Source organism: Octodon degus, unplaced genomic scaffold, assembly GCF_000260255.1.
Source record: "Octodon degus isolate 3935 unplaced genomic scaffold, OctDeg1.0 scaffold00111, whole genome shotgun sequence".
Taxonomy (NCBI): Eukaryota; Metazoa; Chordata; class Mammalia; order Rodentia; family Octodontidae; genus Octodon; species Octodon degus.
Window position 1 is genome coordinate 10,192,186 of NW_004524687.1, and position 6,576 is coordinate 10,198,761.

General features: G+C 41.5%; 1 pseudogene; it reads left to right on the top strand.

The window, feature by feature from the left end:
- Positions 1-6,374, top strand: part of LOC101572454 — a 9,701-nt pseudogene extending 3,327 nt beyond the window's left edge.
- Positions 6,375-6,576: the final 202 nt, after the last annotated feature.

Consider the following 6,576-nt stretch of genomic DNA (forward strand, 5'->3'; position numbering starts at 1 on the left):
TCAAGGAGATTAGATTAAAAAGGCTATTTCTACCCTAAAGATAAAAACAATTTGCTTTAAAAAAATTCTGGAAGATTTACAATAATGAGGATATTTTAAAAATTCCTTTAATTACTAATAAGGTTGATTGCTTATTTTATGGCCCTTAATTAAAATCGGTATATATAAAAAAAACTTTGACCTTTTATAAATATAGAGGTTTGGAGTACAGCCTAAAAGCAGTGCAGTTTAAACAGTAGCTTGATTTTTACATCCCATTTAAATAATAAAAGGCCTAGTGGTGGCCTCCAAAGGGGGTACAAGCTATGGTAACGTCTTCATATTTGAGTCAATTTATCCAACAGAGGCAAAGTGTGCCCCAAACTGTTCAGATCCAGGTTAAATATGTTACAAGCCTAAACTATTTTCAGACTTTACTTGTAGCATATTTAAGAGCTGGCTCTGTCCAGCTCTTAAACTAACTAAAGAACCCTTACAGCAGAGGCTAAGACTGCCTTGAGTATCAAGTTAATCAGGCTCTTTTTAATGCTCAGCTCTCTAGAATTGGCCCATCTTTACCAATTTCTTAAATTATTTTCCCAACTCAATGTATGCCCACTGGGATTCTTTGGCAGTCTCAGCGTCCTTTACAATGGTTACAAATGCCACAGATACCACACAAAACTATTACTCCCTTTCATGATGCTGTGGCAGAACTGATTGCACCTGGATGAACTCATGCAATTCAGCTCCTTGGTCATGAGGTACACATTATTATTGTTCCCTTTCTTCAGTTCAACAAAAATGCTTATGGCTATTTTCATGTTTTTGGCAATCTGCACTGGCTAATTTCCCTGTCATCATCATCATCATCATTATTGTTATTACTTTGTATTTTAGGGAAGGGCCTACAGGGTGTTCAGGGGCTCACTACTCGACTGGACTCATACTGATTCTCCTGTTTTCAGTCCCCCATGTGCTGGGATTGCAGGTGTGTGCCACCATGCCCAGCCTCAATTGCAATCTCAGTGCACCCAGGGTTTGGGGCTGGCACAGCAGGCCTGGGGATCAAACCCCTGACCCTTGTACCTGCTTGCAGGCACTTTAATCTGCTGAGGTATTTGGCTGGTCCTCCCTGGTATTATTGCCTGTCTTTATTCTTCAGATAAATTAATACAGTTTGCTTCTCTTATACCATTTGTCTTCCCCTCAAAAATAAGTTTAGTCCCTTTAGTGGGTGGCATCTCCATCTTCACAGATGGATTGGCTTCTGGTCAGGAAGGTATATAACAACTTTCTCTTCACGAATACAGGACACAGGTTTCTTTTGTGCACAGAAGACTGAATTGTAAGCAGTAATATGGGCACTGAAAGATCATTCCTCCACTCCTATTAACCTACTTTCAGACAGTGCTTATGTCTGTGGTCTAATGGGCTACATTGAAACTGTCACTACACACAATAGTCAAGAAGATCTTTTTCATTTACTCCACACTCTTCAGATTGTCATACAATCGAGTCATGTTCCCTGTTTTATTGGTCATATGTGCTCTCATTTTCAATTGTCAGGACCCCTCACTGAAGGAAATGCTATTATAGATAGATTGCTGGGTGCTGTGACTGTTACTCCCTCAGATGCTATTCAACAGGTGTCTGTATCTCATTCTACTTTACATCAAAATGCTTCTATGTTATGAAAACTGTCTTATTTGACTCAAGTACAGGCCCAGAAAATTGTTAAACAATGTTCTTCATGTATGAAACACCCTTGTTGCAGGCAGCTAAATTAAATAGAAATATTACAGACAGGCAGGGTCAGGCTATCAAGCTATCAAAGAGACAGCATAGAAGACAAGATGCACTGCAACTGTAAGAGGGATGGATGCTCTTGCTGTAGGCCAGACCTAGAGAAAAAAGATTGAACAAATGCTTACCTCCCCAAAGATAAGCATCAGGGATTGATCATCACCTTGAAGAAGCCAACAAAAGTCACTAATCCAACCACGACCAGCTGGCTACTGGACAAAGTTCTGTTGTATATTTGTGCCTGCTTGCTATGTGACTCACTTCTCCATTTGGTCCTGGACTTAATCAATTTTACCTGAGCAATGGTGCTCGTAATCTCATTGGTTGACCATAGTTTTGTCCCACCTCATGCCCACCTAAGTGAGTCCCCATGTTCTCCACCTTAGACCCACATAGTTTTACACTATAAAAGACCCTGGAAGAGACAGGGACTCAGAGCCACCCACTCAGAGCCCCCCTCCTGTCCCTTCTCAGACAGGATCTTTCTTTCCCCCAATAAATATTCTTCCCTTAACCTCCGTTTGTTCCTAAACTTCATTCTTCAATTTTAGATTACATGAACTCGTCCCAGGTACCTTTCAAGTTGGGAGTTTCATTTATCACCTATATCACCCTACCTTCTACTGGAGTCAATCCTTGGGGTTTATACCCCAATCATCCATGGCAGATGGATGTTACACACATTCCTGAATTTGGTTCTTTCTGTTGGGTCCATGTTTCAGTGGACAGGATTCATATTTACTACTGCCTGCACTGGTCAAGCAGCTAAACATGTCATTGCCCACTGTTTGGAGGTCTTTAGTGCCCTAAGCTGCCCACAGATGCTTAATACTGACAATGGCCCAGCATATACAAGTGCTGCCTTCAAAAGTTCTGTAAGACTTTTCATATTTCCCTCATCACAGGAATTCCTTGTAACTCTCAAGCTTAAAGAATTGTTGAAGGTGCACACCGTTCAATTAAAATTCAACTGCAAAAACAAACAAGGGGCATCATTCCCCACAAAATTCACACCTCATAATAGACTTCACTTGGCAGTCTATAGTCTTAACTTCATGAATTCTACAAAAGATGAAAGTATATCAGCAGAAAGACAATTCCATCAAATAAGACCAAAAAGGCTAAGAAGGGTCCTTTGGAGAGATCTCCACACTGGATAATGGAAGGGACCTAGTTCACTACTAACCTGGAGGAGAGGGTATGCTTGTGTTTTTCCAGATAATTTTAAATGACCTATTCGGATACCAGAACATGCTGTCAGGCTGTACCATGAAGCCTGATCTGGAGAAGAAGTTAATAATGAGGAGGCCAGATCCAACTAGGGGCCTATTGAAGGAATTGATAAAAATGGAAATCTAAGGTCTAAATAGATGGTAAAACATATAGAGATAACTGAGCTAAATTCTACAAGTATTAAGACAAAAAATACAAAGTATACATATTAATGAGAGACAAAAGATTTTATTCCTGCCAAAATTTTCTGATAAGAGATCTCTGCTTATTGAAAAATAACAAAATCTGACTAGTGTATTTATAATTATAAATTTCTTTTAAAAATTACAATAAAGTTACTATAAGTTAAATTCCAGAAATATGTAGTTGAGTGCACTCATAATTTTGTAAAGATAGTTATTTGGGTGTATGGTATATTTGTCTATGTGTGGGCCAGTCTGTGAACAGCTGTTCCCTTTTTTTGTTTCAATTTGTTGATCATTTATTCATAACACTATATGGGGTATAGGCTTAAAGGCATGCTTTTTCCTAAGTTTCCAGCTGGTCTAAATGATATCAAAATTGGTTTATACACAGTTTATCAAAAAGTTTATATTAATTACGCAAAAATTCCTTAGCATGAGGAGAAATTGTTCAGAGAAGAATCTTAATGATGAATAAGAGGTGTGGCCAAACTTTTTGTTCATTAATGAGGAACTCCCAATAATTTCAGTAGTCTCTTTGGAGACAACCTCAATAAGTTGTTCACTGGTTTAAAGACAAAAGTCTTTCAGAAAAATTACAATTAAGTTTTCTCTTAAAAATGGGTTTGATATTCAACTAAATTAAGAAACAAATATTTGCACATGTCTATGGTAGCTCATTATTGTTAATCTCATGGTGTCTTAAGTGTATCAATGATTCCAAATGTACAGGTTTTCTAAAATGTTGAAGATTGCTTATTGTAATAAGACTTTTTTCAAATTCTTAGCCAAAAAAGGGAGGGGGGATTAAGAAAAAGCTTTGTAATGTATGCCCCATTTAAGGATAATTAGCTAGGTAAAAAATTCTTATGTATTAGAGAAGAGTGGCACGTTGAATGGAAGACTTTGTGGAAAGTTCAGGCCTGGAGCCTGACAAAGATCTCATTTCTGGTGGAAATCTCATGCTGGTATAGCTCTGTGTCGCTGAGGGATAGATCGAGTATGGAGTGCATGGTATGGAAAGTGTATCAAAGGAAAAAAAAAACTGATGCCACCATTGGCTCGGAGCATCATGGTCGCCTGGCTCAGCAGGGCTGAATGGGACCAGGTGATGGTCCATCTGTTCTGTGATGACCATAAACTGCAGCAGTATGCACTGAACTGCATCACAGTGTGGAGGAGCAGGTTAGGCCACAAATTCCTCCTGGAAGTGGCTTCTGCTGCTGACCTGATACACTGTAAACTCATGGATGTTATTGGTGGCTTGGGCACTGATGAACTTAGACTTCTCTATGGCATGGCATTGGTCAGGTTTGTGACTCTTATTTCTGAAAGGAAGACAAAGTTTACCAAGCTCCTGCTCAAGATCCTGGCCCAGGAGGCAAACATTCCAGATTGGATTGTTGAACTTTGTCATGAGTTAACACACAAGAAAATGCCCCATATAAATGAGTGTCACAGGGGCTGCTACTTTGTCTTGGATTGGACCTACTGGTGCCACCAACTGGAGAACAGCCTGAGAGATGGTTGGGAGTTGAAAGAGGACAGGATAGACATGGAAGAATACCAAGAGGAAGATAAAAACATTGGTGTTGATAATGACGTGAACAAAGATCAGAGCCTGAGGATCATGGGAAAGGTACAGAGTTGGATGTCAAAGCTGACGGAGACAGTAAATGCACTGAAGAGGTGGATTCTCATTGGGAAAAAGCTCTGCGACATAAGGAGTTATACAAAAGAGCTCAAGAATTGCTAATATCATATGAAGAAGAACAAATAAGGTGCTGGAGAAATTTAAGCACTTACTTCAGGCCATTAAGGTGTGGCATAATCTATCTCCACGTTTAGAAAGCATCTTGGCAGAGCTGAAAAGTATTGCTTGGGAGGACAGGGCTACTGTGCTGGATGCTGTTTTGGATGATGACTTTCTCATTCCCATATCTGAGCAGCTGGTAGCTTTCCAGATAGGGTATGAATATAGTCATACTGAGGTCCAGAGAAGGGAAGGTACTGATCCACAGTCACACAAAAAGTGGATCTGAATGACTTCTTGTTACCAAAGCTGTTCCCTCAGTTCTGGCAACTACTGCTTAGGGGCCTGCACTCCCAGGCCTTCATACAGGCCCTGTTGGAGAGGATGTTCTCTGAGCTTCCAGGCTTGGGGAATACTAGGATCCAGCCCAGTTACATCCTTAGATGGATCATTGAACTGATTGTGGCCAACACTAAGTCTGGACCAAATGCTCATCAATTCTCTGTAAACCAGAGGGAAGAAAGAAGGAGCTAAAGGCTGTTCAACTGCTCTTCCTCCCTTGACTGGCCCCAGGTGGTTGAGTCCTGCTTGGGCTAGCCTTGCTGGGCCAGCCTCCAACTCCTTCAGCTTGTCTTCAAAGCCATGGGACAGATCCTGCCTGATGGGAACAGGAGAAGTTGCTGTGCATCTGTTCCATTTATACTCAGAATGGAGAAAACAACTTGCAGAAGGAGGGCTCAGAGACCTCCCACATTGAGAAGTCTCCATACACACTGGACAGCTTGTACTGGGGACTCAGGCCAGCTAGTTCCAACTCTGGGTCTGAAGGAAAGGCCCAGAAGCAGGGGAAGCAGGGTACCCCTAATGGTGGTAATGAAGAGGAGGAGAAAAAGACACTGCAAGACCAGATGGAGGGAGGGGAGGAAGAGGAAGGTGATGACTCAGAAGAGGAAGATAAAGATGGTGATAAAGATGGTGAGGATGATGATGAGGAGGAGGAGGGGAGGAGGAAGAAGGAGGCAAAGTGGGTGTGGGGTCTTTCTCTGTTTTGCGTGAGTCACCTACCATGGGAATTCCAGGCTCCTGGCCCAGAAAGAAGGAGTTTTAGAGGGCTCTGCATGGCAAGTTAGCTCAAAAGATGTGCAGTGGGTCACATTCCACTTAGGCTGCATTCCTGGTCAGATGGAGGACCCAGCAGAGCTTATGTTGGAGAATTATGACACCATGTATCCTTTCAATCAGCCTGTGCTAGAGCAGCGCTGGAACTCCTATTGTCTAAGAATAGTATTCTGGGCCTAACTTGTGGTATCAGAAGTGGCAACTGCAGCAACAGCACAAGCAGCTTGGATGGCCTTCTCTGCAGCCAGGGGCAGATGCATGGGCTTAAAACTGGCATGCAGCTATTGTGGTGCCTGCCTTAATGGAAGTGTTCATCCATTCCTGCCAGAGCAACAGCCCACCGCAGTGAGCTCCTGATCTTTCATGATATAGTCTGGGAAACAGCCCAGATCAGCCACATCAATGCAGCTTTCCACTACAATAACATGGATGACCTTTTCCTATTGTTTTGTTTTGAAAAGAAAATAAATAAGAAACTGTAGTTTAAAAAAATAGAGAAGATTG